Below are 11,891 nucleotides of genomic sequence, written 5' to 3'. Positions count from 1 at the left end.
GTCAGTCTGACTTCTAATGCCTGGCATAGAATAAGGCTTTGCATAACTTTCACTTTGTCTCATTCTCGTTCCTTTGATAAAGGACCCAACAAATAGTCTTTATCAGAAGACTGATAAATAATATCTATAAATATTCTAGTCTGTGACTGAAGCTAGGCAAACCAGGTAAGGACCCTTCATCAGACTTACTTTCACACTCCTTTAAATAGACATATACAAAAAAATATATGAGTTAGGCATAACCAACCAAATATATTCAGGTAATATGAAGTTAGTTTAACACTTGAAAACAAAGAAATAGAATGCAAATTACCTAATAAACAAAAGAAATGTTTAAAATTATATAAGAATTGCAGAGAAGTATAAAAAGATTTGAAAAATTTATGAGTCTTTAATGTTCTAACAACAACAACCACAAAACAAGCAGTCTTATCAAACTAAAACAGAAAAGGAATCCATGGGTTGCCTGGATGATTCAGTTGGTTAAGGGTCTGCCTTTAACTCAGGTCATGATCCTGTGGTCCTGGGATTGAGACCCATGTCATGCTCCCTGCTCTGTGAGGATTTTGCTTCTCCTTCTCTGCCCTCTCCCAGCTCCTTCTCTCTCCCTCTCACTCACTCTCTCAAATAAATAAATATATTTTTTAAATAAAGAAAGTGATTCATGATCCTAATAAAGAGCTTCTATTTCAAACAGAAATAAAACAAACAAAAAGCAACAAACATGTACCCAACATCATAATTAATAATGGAAAACAGAGGGGCCCCTGGGTTCCCCAGTTGGTTAGGCAGCTGTCTTGGGCTCAGATCATGTTCCCAGGGTCCTGTGATGGAGCCCTGCATTAAGTGCCCTTCTCAGCGGAAATATTGCTTCTCGCTTTCCCTCTGCCTGCTGCTCTGCCTACTTGTGCTCCCTCTACTCTATGTCAAATAAAAATATAAAATATTTTAAAAATAATGGAAAACAGAATCCCATCTTTTAGGATTAAGTGTAAAACAATAATGTATACTCGCAGTATTTAATTAGAGGTACAGGAACTATAATAAGGTAGGAAAAATAAAGACACATTTAAATATAAGCACATTGAATTGAGAGACAGAATAAAACTCTCTTTGTAAGTGATCTTCATGTAAATATAAAACCATAAAAAATGTAAAACTACCAGAACTAACAAATGAATTTATTTGGGACACATATTATAAGAGCATGATATGAAAAATAATTGAATTGTTACATTTGAATAACAAAACATAGATTGTAAATTTGAAGACATTATTTTAATAACAATGAAAGTATTAAATGTAAAGGGAAAAGTTAACTAAATATATGGCAGACTTGTACACTTAAAATTATAAATTACTGTTGGGGCACCTTGGTGGCTCAGTGGGTTAAAGCCTCTGCCTTCAGCTCAGGTCATGATCCCAGGGTCCTCGGATTGATCCCCACATCAGGCTCTCTGATTGGTGGGGAGCCTACTTCCCCCCATCTCTCTGCCTGCCTCTCTTCCTATTTGTGATCTCTCTCTCTGTCAAATAAATAAATAAATCCTTAAAAATATATAAATTAGTGTTAACAGAAATTAAGGAAGACCAAAATCATGGTAAGATACACCATGTTCATGCTTGAGATGACTCAAAACGTCATAAATTGTGTGTGTATATAATATCATAAGCTACTTCTGAAAATTTCTGAGTCTATAGGTTTGGATTAGGCAAAACTATATTTGAAAAATAAAACAAGTTGAAAGATTTTACTACCTGATTTTTCAAACTATCTATAAATATATAATAGTTAAGACTGTGTACATTGCATAAGTTAAACAAACAGAGCATATATGTTTGGAATAGACCCAGAAATTCATAGCCAAATATTAATCAGAAAAAGAATCAAAATAAATTCAAAAGTTTATGTACTTGAAATGATATAGAATGTCTGTTCAGAAGACAAAAAAAAAAAAAAAAACCTGAAATGTGAGGTTTCCACGCACAAAATACGCTAGAAAACAGAGTCATTGACCTAAATGTAAAATATAAAACTAGAAATTTTCTAGAAGAGACTAACAGAAGAAATTAGCATAATTTTAGGGTACTCTAAACTTGACGTAAGGCACATATCAAAAAGCATAAATTCTAAGATAAAAATTATAATATTGACTTCATGAAAATATTAAAAGCTTTTTACTCCTTAAGAAACATTATTAAGGAAATGGAAAAACAAATAGAAATATACAAATATGCATACCCAACATACACATTTTATTTGGAACTGCAACAATGTAATAATATGAGAAAATTAATTCATTTACAAATATGCACAACATAACAAAACTTAACTTGAATTTCATTAAAGTGGTCAGTGGATATATGAAAAAAAGGCTATTATTAGTTATGAGAAAATTTCAAACCCTACACACCCATTAGTACAGCCAAAATAACCTAGATGCAACTCTGAGAGGTGGTAAAGTTGTGCAGTAGAGCTCTCATCACTACTGTTGGGTATGTTAAATGTAATCACTTTGGAAAATTTGTGGTAATTTCTTGTTAAGTTAAAGAGTCACTTATCATATAACCTAGCAATTGTACTCCTTGCTATTTATTCAAATAAAAAGAAACACATCTGTGCCAAGGATTTGCACATGACAATTCAAAGCAGTTTTATTCTTTTTTTTAAATTTTTTATTTTTTATAAACATATATTTTTATCCCCAGGGGTACAGGTCTGTGAATCACCAGGTTTACACACTTCACAGCACTCACCAAAGCACATACCCTCCCCAATGTCCATAATCCCACCCCTTCTCCCAACCTCACTCCCCCCAGCAACCCTCAGGTTGTTTTGTGAGATTAAGAGTCACTTATTCTTTTTAAGCAGTTTTATTCTTATTAAACCAAAATAAGAAAGAACAGAAATAAAAATTAAATACATACATCCAAACATGCATACATACATATCTACAACAAGTAAATAGATGACTAAATTTTGGTGTATTTATTCAAAAGAATATAACTCAGCACTGAATAGGAAAAAGCTTACAAAACACACAGAAGTATGGGGGCACCTGGGTGGCTCAGTCAGTTGATTGTCCAGCTCTTGTTTTCAAATCAGGTCATGATCTGAATGGGTTGGGAGATCCAGCTCTAAGTCAGACCCAACACTCAGCATAGAGTCTGCTTGAAGAATCTCTCCCTTTTCCCTTCCTCCCATTTACTCTCTCTCTCTCTCTTAATTAATTAAATAAATCTTTTAAAAGACCTTAAAAAGAAAAACATACAGCAGCATGAATTCAATATCTAATTTATGATGATAGATGAAATAAGCCCAACACCAGATGTATATGCTTCATGACTGCATGTATGAAAATCTGGAAAATTCAAAGCAAAGTCACAGTGACAAAAATAAGAGCAGTGATTGCTTGACTCTAAAGGGAGAAATTAATTGAGTGCATGAGGCTTGAGAAAGCTTTCTGGGTGGAAAAGAAGGCTATATTCTTGATTGTGGTTGCAGTTACACATATGTATACATTTGCCATAATATATTGATCTCTACCCTTATGATATGTGTATTTTATCATATTATAGTTATAGCACCAAAAGATTATTTAAAAATTATCTTGTATTCCATTTTGGGGAATTATTCTTCGTGAAAGCAAGACTTGGTGCATTACTTGGCATCCTTAGATAATTAGCATTCTTCATGTCCATATCAGTACATGCTATCAACATCCCATGTCACTGCAGACAAACCGGCTCTGCGTATTTTCAAGTATCTTTTGGTTATTTACACTTACACATTGATAACCACTTTACAGTTTAATTCTTAAAAAAATAAATAAATGCTGGATTTACTTGGCATTTATGCCTAAGATGTGAGTTTCATTTTATATATGGGATAACCAATGTTCACAAAACAACACAGTGAACAAAATATAGCTTTTCCGCTAAGGTCAGGAACACGGCAGGGATGTCCATTATCACCACTGCTATTCAACATAGTACTAGAGGTCCTAGCCTCAGCAATCAGGCAACAAAAGGAAATTAAAGGCATCCAAATCGGCAAAGAAGAAGTCAAATTATCACTCTTCACAGATGATATGATACTATATGTGGAAAACCCAAAAGACTCCACTCCAAAACTGCTAGAACTTATACAGGAATTCGGTAAAGTGTCAGGATATAAAATCAATGCACAGAAATCAGTTGCATTTCTCTACACCAACAGCAAGACAGAAGAAAGAGAAATTAAGGAGTCAATCCCATTTACAATTGCACCCAAAACCATAAGATACCTAGGAATAAACCTAACCAAAGAGGCACAGAATCTATACTCAGAAAAATATAAAGGACTCATGAAAGAAATTGAGCAAGACACAAAGAAATGGAAAAATGTTCCATGCTCCTGGATTGGAAGAATAAATATTGTGAAAATGTCTATGCTACCTAAAGCAATCTACACATTTAATGCAATTCCTATCAAGGTACCATCCATCTTTTTCAAAGAAATGGAACAAATAATTCTAAAATTTATATGGAACCAGAAAAGACCTCGAATAGCCAAAGGGATATTGAAAAAGAAAGCCAATGTTGGTGGCATCACAATTCCGGACTTCAAGCTCTATTACAAAGCTGCCATCATCAAGACAGCATGGTACTGGCACAAAAACAGACACATAGATCAATGGAACAGAATAGAGAGCCCAGAAATAGACCCTCAACTCTACAGTCAACTAATCTTCGACAAAGCAGGAAAGAATGTCCAATGGAAAAAAGACAGCCTCTTCAATAAATGGTGCTGGGAAAATTGGCCAGCCACATGCAGAAAAATGAAATTGGACCATTTCCTTACACCACACACAAAAATAGACTCAAAATGGATGAAGGACCTCAATGTGCAAAAGGAATCCATCCAAATCCTTGAGGAGAACACAGGCAGCAACCTCTTCGACCTCAGCAGCAGCAACATCTTCCTAGGAACAACGCCAAAGGCAAGGGAAGCAAGGGCAAAAATGAACTATTGGGATTTCATCAAGATCAAAAGCTTTTGCACAGCAAAGGAAACAGTTAACAAAATCAAAAGACAACTGACAGAATGGGAGAAGATATTTGCAAACGACATATCAGATAAAGGACTAGTGTCCAGAATCTATAAAGAACTTAGCAAACTCAACACCCAAAGAACAAATAATCCAATCAAGAAATGGGCAGAGGACATGAACAGACATTTCTGCAAAGAAGACATCCAGATGGCCAACAGACACATGAAAAAGTGCTCCATATCACTCGGCATCAGGGAAATACAAATCAAAACCACAATGAGATATCACCTCACACCAGTCAGAATGGCTAAAATTAACAAGTCAAGAAATGACAGATGCTGGCGAGGATGCGGAGAAAGGGGAACCCTCCTACACTGTTGGTGGGAATGCAAGCTGGTGCAGCCACTCTGGAAAACAGCATGGAGGTTCTTCAAAATGTTGAAAATAGAACTGCCTTATGACCCAGCAATTGCACTCTAAAGATACAAACGTAGTGATCCAAAGGGGCACGTGCACCCAAATGTTTATAGCAGCAATGTCCACAATAGCCAAACTATGGAAAGAACCTAGTTGTCCATCAACAGATGAATGGATCAAGAAGATGTGGTATATATACACAATGGAATACTATTCAGCCATCAAAAGAAATGAAATCTTGCCATTTGCGACAACATGGATGGAACTAGAGCGTATCATGCTTAGCAAAATAAGTCAAGCAGAGAAAGACAACTATCATATGATCTCCCTGATATGAGGAAGTGGTGATGCAACATGGGGGCTTAAGTGGGTAGGAGAAGAATAAATGAAACAAGATGGGATTGGGAGGGAGACAAACCATAAGTGACTCTTAATCTCACAAAACAAACTGAGGGTTGCTGGGGGGAGGGGGTTTGGGAGAAGGGGGTGGAATTATGGACATTGGGGAGGGTAAGTCCTTTGGTGAGTGCTGTGAAGTGTGTAAACCTGGTGATTCACAGACTTGACCCCCTGGGGATAAAAATATATGTTTATAAAAAATTAAAATATATATATATATATATTTTTGAATAATTTGAACAAGCTCAAACTCATACTGTAAATTTCCTTAGTATGACACATGTGTGGCTATCATCCAGATTCATTTTGTTTAATTTTTGGATTATCATTTTCTTATCTTCAGATAGCAAATTTTGTCATATTTTCATATCCTCTGCACATATTCATTATGATTCTCTACTCAAAGCCTTGAGAAATGGTTCATCTTTTGAATCTACATAGTGGGTAACATAGATTTTTACACACTTGGATAATGCTTTCTTAGTTATTCTTATAAAATGATGTGAAACCAGTGTTTTGTTTCATCTTAATTGTTTTTTACTCTTTTACTTTAAAAAAAGATTTTGATGCTGATCTAGTATGTCCGTGATAGCTAGGGTATAGTCTTTTCTGTTCATGTCTATTGTGGCTGAAATATTGAAGGATACAATTCTATACTCACAAGTGAACAGTGGATACCATGGGAAGTAGCAGCTAATGAATCAACTTATGAAGCTATCCTTCAGTTTCTATAATGACCTTTCCAGTATTTCTCATAGTTGTTTTGTTCTTACTTTAGACTCAGGAGGTGAGCACTTTGACCTTCTCTGAAAGAGAATCCTCAGGGAATCTACATGGATTCCCCAAGGTAAAGGCAAATTCCTAAGGCTCAGTGCTAATAAAATTCTAGTACTTCTCACAAGGGTGATTTCCAGCCATGTTTTCTCCTGCTTCTTGTCAACTGGGTACAGGATAATTGAGGAAAATATGAACACACACACAGATGCACATGCATACGTGCACACACACACAGGGATTTGGTGTTTGTTTATAAAATAGATGGTATAAAACATCAAATAAAATAGTAGAAAGGAGATTACTTAGCTTGTTTCCTTTATAAGAAAATTAAATGTAGAGTGTTCAAATATATAGCTTTCTGAAAGGAAACATTTAAAGAGCATGTAACTAATAAAATCCTTCTCCTGGAAAATAACCAAATGGAATAAGTTCTGTGAGTACACCTGAGGAATATAATCTTCACTGTTTTATATTTGCTTAGAGAGTATTAAAGTACTTAATAGTACTTTTATAATTTGGGATATTTCTGTCATCTGGGGGAATATTCTTTCTCAGACTTTTATTTGGCATGCAGGGTAGGCAGAGTTTAGAAATTTAAAAAAAGGTAAATTTTAATAATATATAAAATAATTTTAAATTTTAATGAATTTTACAATATATAATTTTGTAAATATATCAATACTGTAAATATGTAAGTATATATAAACATGTAGATATATAGAACATAAAATAAGTATATAAAATAATAAATTTTAAATATATATGTTTGTCTTCATATTTAAATATTATTTCATTTTTATAAAAGTGTTAAATGATTTCAAATTATTTTTTTTCATCCAGTTTTGTCCTATTGTAATATATAGTTGTGTAATGCTTTTTTTAAAAAAGATTTTAAAAAATGTATTTATTTGAGGGGCACCTGGGTGGCTCAGTGGGTTGATCCCTCTGCCTTCAGCTCAGGTCATGGTATTAGGCTCCTGGGATCAAGTCCCTTGCAGGCTCTCTTCTCCATGGGGAGGCTGTCCTCCCCCATCTTTGCCTGCCTCTCTGCCTGCTTGTGATCTCTATCTGTCAAATAAATAAATAAAGTTTTTTTTTAAATATTTATTTGAGAGAGTGTATGCACAAGATTAGAGGAGAGGTGCAGAGGGAGATGGAGAAGCAGACTCCCCACTAAACAGGGAGCCCAACACAGGGCTTGATCCCAGGACCCCAAGGCCGTGATCTAAGCAAAAAAAAAGCCCAAATAATTGAGCCACACAGACATCCCATGTGTAACCCTATTATTAAAAATAGACAGAATTAAATAACCATGATATCTTTTAGAAAGAGAAAAGAAAACTCATATTTGGAATAATTCTTTTGTCATAGCTGTAATAATAATCTTTCCAAATGCCTGCTTTTCTTATGTTAATACTAGGAGAAAAATGCCCATGCGATAGCTCTTTTAAAAGAACAATAAAAGATATTCAGCAACTTCTTTCAAGATATGTCTCCAAAGGCAAAGGAAAAAAAAAAGTGAAGATGAACTTTTTGGACTTCATCAAAATCAAAAGCTTCTGCACATCCAAGGAAACAGTCAAGAAAACAAAGAGGCAACCCACGGAATGGGAGAAGATATTTGCAAATGACGACAGTACAGACAAAAGGTTGATATCCAGGATCTATAATGAACTCCTCAAACTCAACACACACAAAACATACAATCATATCAAAAAATGGGCAGAAGATATGGACAGACACTTATCCAATGAAGACATACAAATGGCTATCAGACACATGAAAAAATGTTCATCATCACTAGCCATCAGGGAGATTCAAATTAAAAACACATTGAGATACCACCTTACACCAGTTAGAATGGCCAAAATTAACAAGACAGGAAACAACATGTGTTGGAAGGGATGTGGAGAAAGGGGAACCCTCTTCCAGTGTTGGTGGGAATGCAAGTTGGTGCAGCCTCTTTGGAGAACAGTGTGGAGATTCCTCAAGAAATTAAAAATAGAACTTCCCTATTACCCTGCCATTGCACTACAGGTTATTTACCCAACGATACAGATGTTGTGAAAAGAAGGGCCATCTGTACCCCAATGTTTATAGCAGCAATGGCCACGGTTGCCAAACTGTGGAAAATGCCCTTCAACGGATGAATGGATAAGGAAGATGTGGTCCATATACACTATGGAGTATTATGCCTCCATCAGAAAGCACGAATACCCAACATTTGTAGCAACATGGATGGGACTGGAAGAGATGATACTGAGTGAAATCAGTCAAGCAGAGAGAGTCAATTATCATATGGTTTCACTTATTTGTGGAGCATAACAAATAGCATGGAAGACATGGAGAATTAGAGAGGAGAAGGGAGTTGGGGTATATTGGAAGGGGAGGTGAATCATGAGAGACTATGGACTCTGAAAAACAATCTGAGGGTTTTGAAGGGGCGGGGAGTGGGAGGTCGGGGTACCAGGTGGTGGGTATTATAGAGGACACGGATTGCATGGAACACTGGGTGTAATGCAAAAATAATGAATACTGTTATGCTGAAAATAAAAAATAAATTAAAAAAAGAACATGGAATAAAAGAGATAATAAAAAAGATATTTTGTACTCTTGGTCTCATATGTGTCATATAAATGTTAGTTTTTTTCTTATGAAAATAAAGAAATAAAACTCAGGAAACATATTTTTAAAAAATCAGTCCCAGTTATTTCCTTCAATTGTTTTCTTAAATTATAAATTCTAAGCCAACCGTTTTGGAGAAACACTTAACATATTTATAATTATATATACTGTAATTAACATTTAAAATTGGTAGATGATTTTCTCTTATATTAAGTGCTCTGTCACATTAGTGATGCTGTGGAAGCAAGCTTCATCATGAAAGATAAATGGACTTATGAGTTTAAAGTTTTTTCTTCACTCTTGCCTACTAATGTAGGAAAATCAATGAATGTAATGGGTCTAAAAACAAAAAGAAAACAAACAAACAAAAAACCCAAAAAGTCATATTTGAGAGAGTTAACTGAATACTTATGACAAAATTATCTCCATATAGATGTTGAATCTTTCTGTCCATTTTCTAGAGATAGGATTTACTCATGTACCCATCTCCAACCAAACCATAACTGATGGTGTATAATATGGATAATAAAGTCAATACTTCAGGCAACCATTTGTTTTGATAAGACAATGGGTATGCTTAGGAACCCCATTATAAGAGCTCATTCTTATCCCCTACACACTGATCTGGATGTTGTTGATCTTTCTTCACCATATTCTAATGGACAATACTCAGTGTTGGAACAATGCCATGTTCTGCCAATAGCCACATTTAAATATGAGCTTCGACTATGGTCCTTTAAAACAAACTACCTGAGAAGAATCTGTCCCACCACTTAAAGTGATGTAGCTGTGAGAAAACAATTTCCCAACTTAGTTTCTTTCCTTGAGAAGTAGATTATTAGATGATTTATTTTGAAGATTTGATTGATTTTGTAAATCAAGTGAGCTAATCCATGGAAAATGTTTATAAAGATAAAAACTATTTCATTGCCAGCCATTAACGTCTATTATTATTAGGAGTCTATTATCATGAAATAAATGAATACAATATTATTCCATTCTTGTTCATCTGTCCTATTCCAGGCTTTGTTGTTTATTCCAGATCAGAGATGGTGAGACATGGATGTAACAAACCAAACAACAGTGACACAGTTTATTTTTCTTGGGTTTTCTGGTGTTTTTTGTCTGAGGCTCACATTTTTTGTGATATTTCTCACTGTGTATCTGCTCTCTGTCATGGGAAACACTTTCATCATTTTCATTGTACTCATGGACATCACACTCCAAACACCCATGTACATTTTCTTAGGAAATTTGTCATTCCTGGAGATATTGTATATCACAACTTCAGTGCCAAAATTGCTGGCAACCTGCCTTCCACAGGTTGTCACCATCTCTGTTTCTGGTTGTTTAACCCAGTACTACTTCTTTTTCTCCCTGGGAGCTACAGAGTGCATCCTGCTGGGTGTGATGGCCTATGACCGGTACCTGGCCATCTGCAGCCCTTTAAGGTATTCACTTCTCATGAGCCTTCAGATGTGCCCTGGATCTTGGATTGGAAATTTCATTGTCCCTCTCCCACCAACCATACTCATCTCCCATCTAAACTTTTGTGGTCCCCAGGAAATCAACCTTTTCTTTTGTGAATCAGACCCCATTTTTAAACTCTTATGCTCAGATACATTTTTGGTGGAGACTTTAGGCTAAACGTGTACCTCTATCATGATTCTAAGTTCTTTCTTTCTCACTACGTCTTCCTATGGATAAATTTTAGTCACAATAATCAGGTTGTCTTCCCAAAAGGCTCAGAAGAAAATCTTCTCTACCTGTGCCTCCCACCTCACTGTGGTCACCATTTATTATGCCACCATAATCTTTGCCTATGTTCACCCTCCAGCCAAACACAACTTCACCATTGGTAAAGTGATCTCAGTGTTCTTTTGTGTTGTCACTCCACTGGTAAATCCTCTCATATACACCCTGAGAAGCAAAGATGTAAAGAAAGCTTTCAAAAAAGTTCTAGAAAGAAATAGACTGATTTTGACAAGAAACTTGCAAAGGATTTGAAAGATACTCTAAAATAATCAATTTAGAATGGATTCCTAAACCACATTTGCAAATGGTAAATATTAAAAATTTATTTCAAAATTTATATTACTTAGTATGGACATTTGGGACTGAATTCTATGAAAATAGTTATTGTATAACTGCTACATTTAAGAATGTTTTTGTGCAAAGCCACAGTGATAGACATAACTCAAACTTTCTGTCCACAAAATATTCATAATTAGAAAATGGCCTGGTTTAATTCCATATAAAATTTTAATCAATTTTTTTCATAATTTATACCTTAATATTAACCACAAAACAAAAATTGTTTTTGTTAAATGGAGCAATGTTACACCTTCTTGTAGATGGGCTATTATAAATGTATATCTTAGCACCTCAAAATAATTCAATCAATAAACATTATTAAAAACATCTGATGAGCAAGGCAGTATTCTTAATTATGGGTGTTGATTTAATTGCGAATATAACCTTAAATATAAACTTTATTTAGGAAATATTAAGTAATTATTTTTTGGATAATAGAAATAATGTAAAAGTACCAGAATATTAGATTGTTTGTGGATAACATAACTGGATTTTAAAATATTAACAGAGGTAAAAAGATTAATTACTGGAAGAAAAAGAGGGAAA

General features: G+C 34.8%; 1 pseudogene; it reads left to right on the top strand.

Annotated features, from left to right (window-relative positions):
* Positions 1-10,310: 10,310 nt before the first annotated feature.
* LOC116585805 lies at positions 10,311-11,258 on the top strand (annotated as a pseudogene).
* The last annotated feature ends 633 nt before the right edge of the window (positions 11,259-11,891 follow it).

The sequence above is a fragment of the Mustela erminea genome, chromosome 3 (genome assembly GCF_009829155.1).
Source record: "Mustela erminea isolate mMusErm1 chromosome 3, mMusErm1.Pri, whole genome shotgun sequence".
NCBI lineage: Eukaryota > Metazoa > Chordata > Mammalia > Carnivora > Mustelidae > Mustela > Mustela erminea.
The sequence above is the reverse complement of the archived record's forward strand: the minus strand, read 5'-3'. Positions and strand labels throughout refer to the sequence as shown.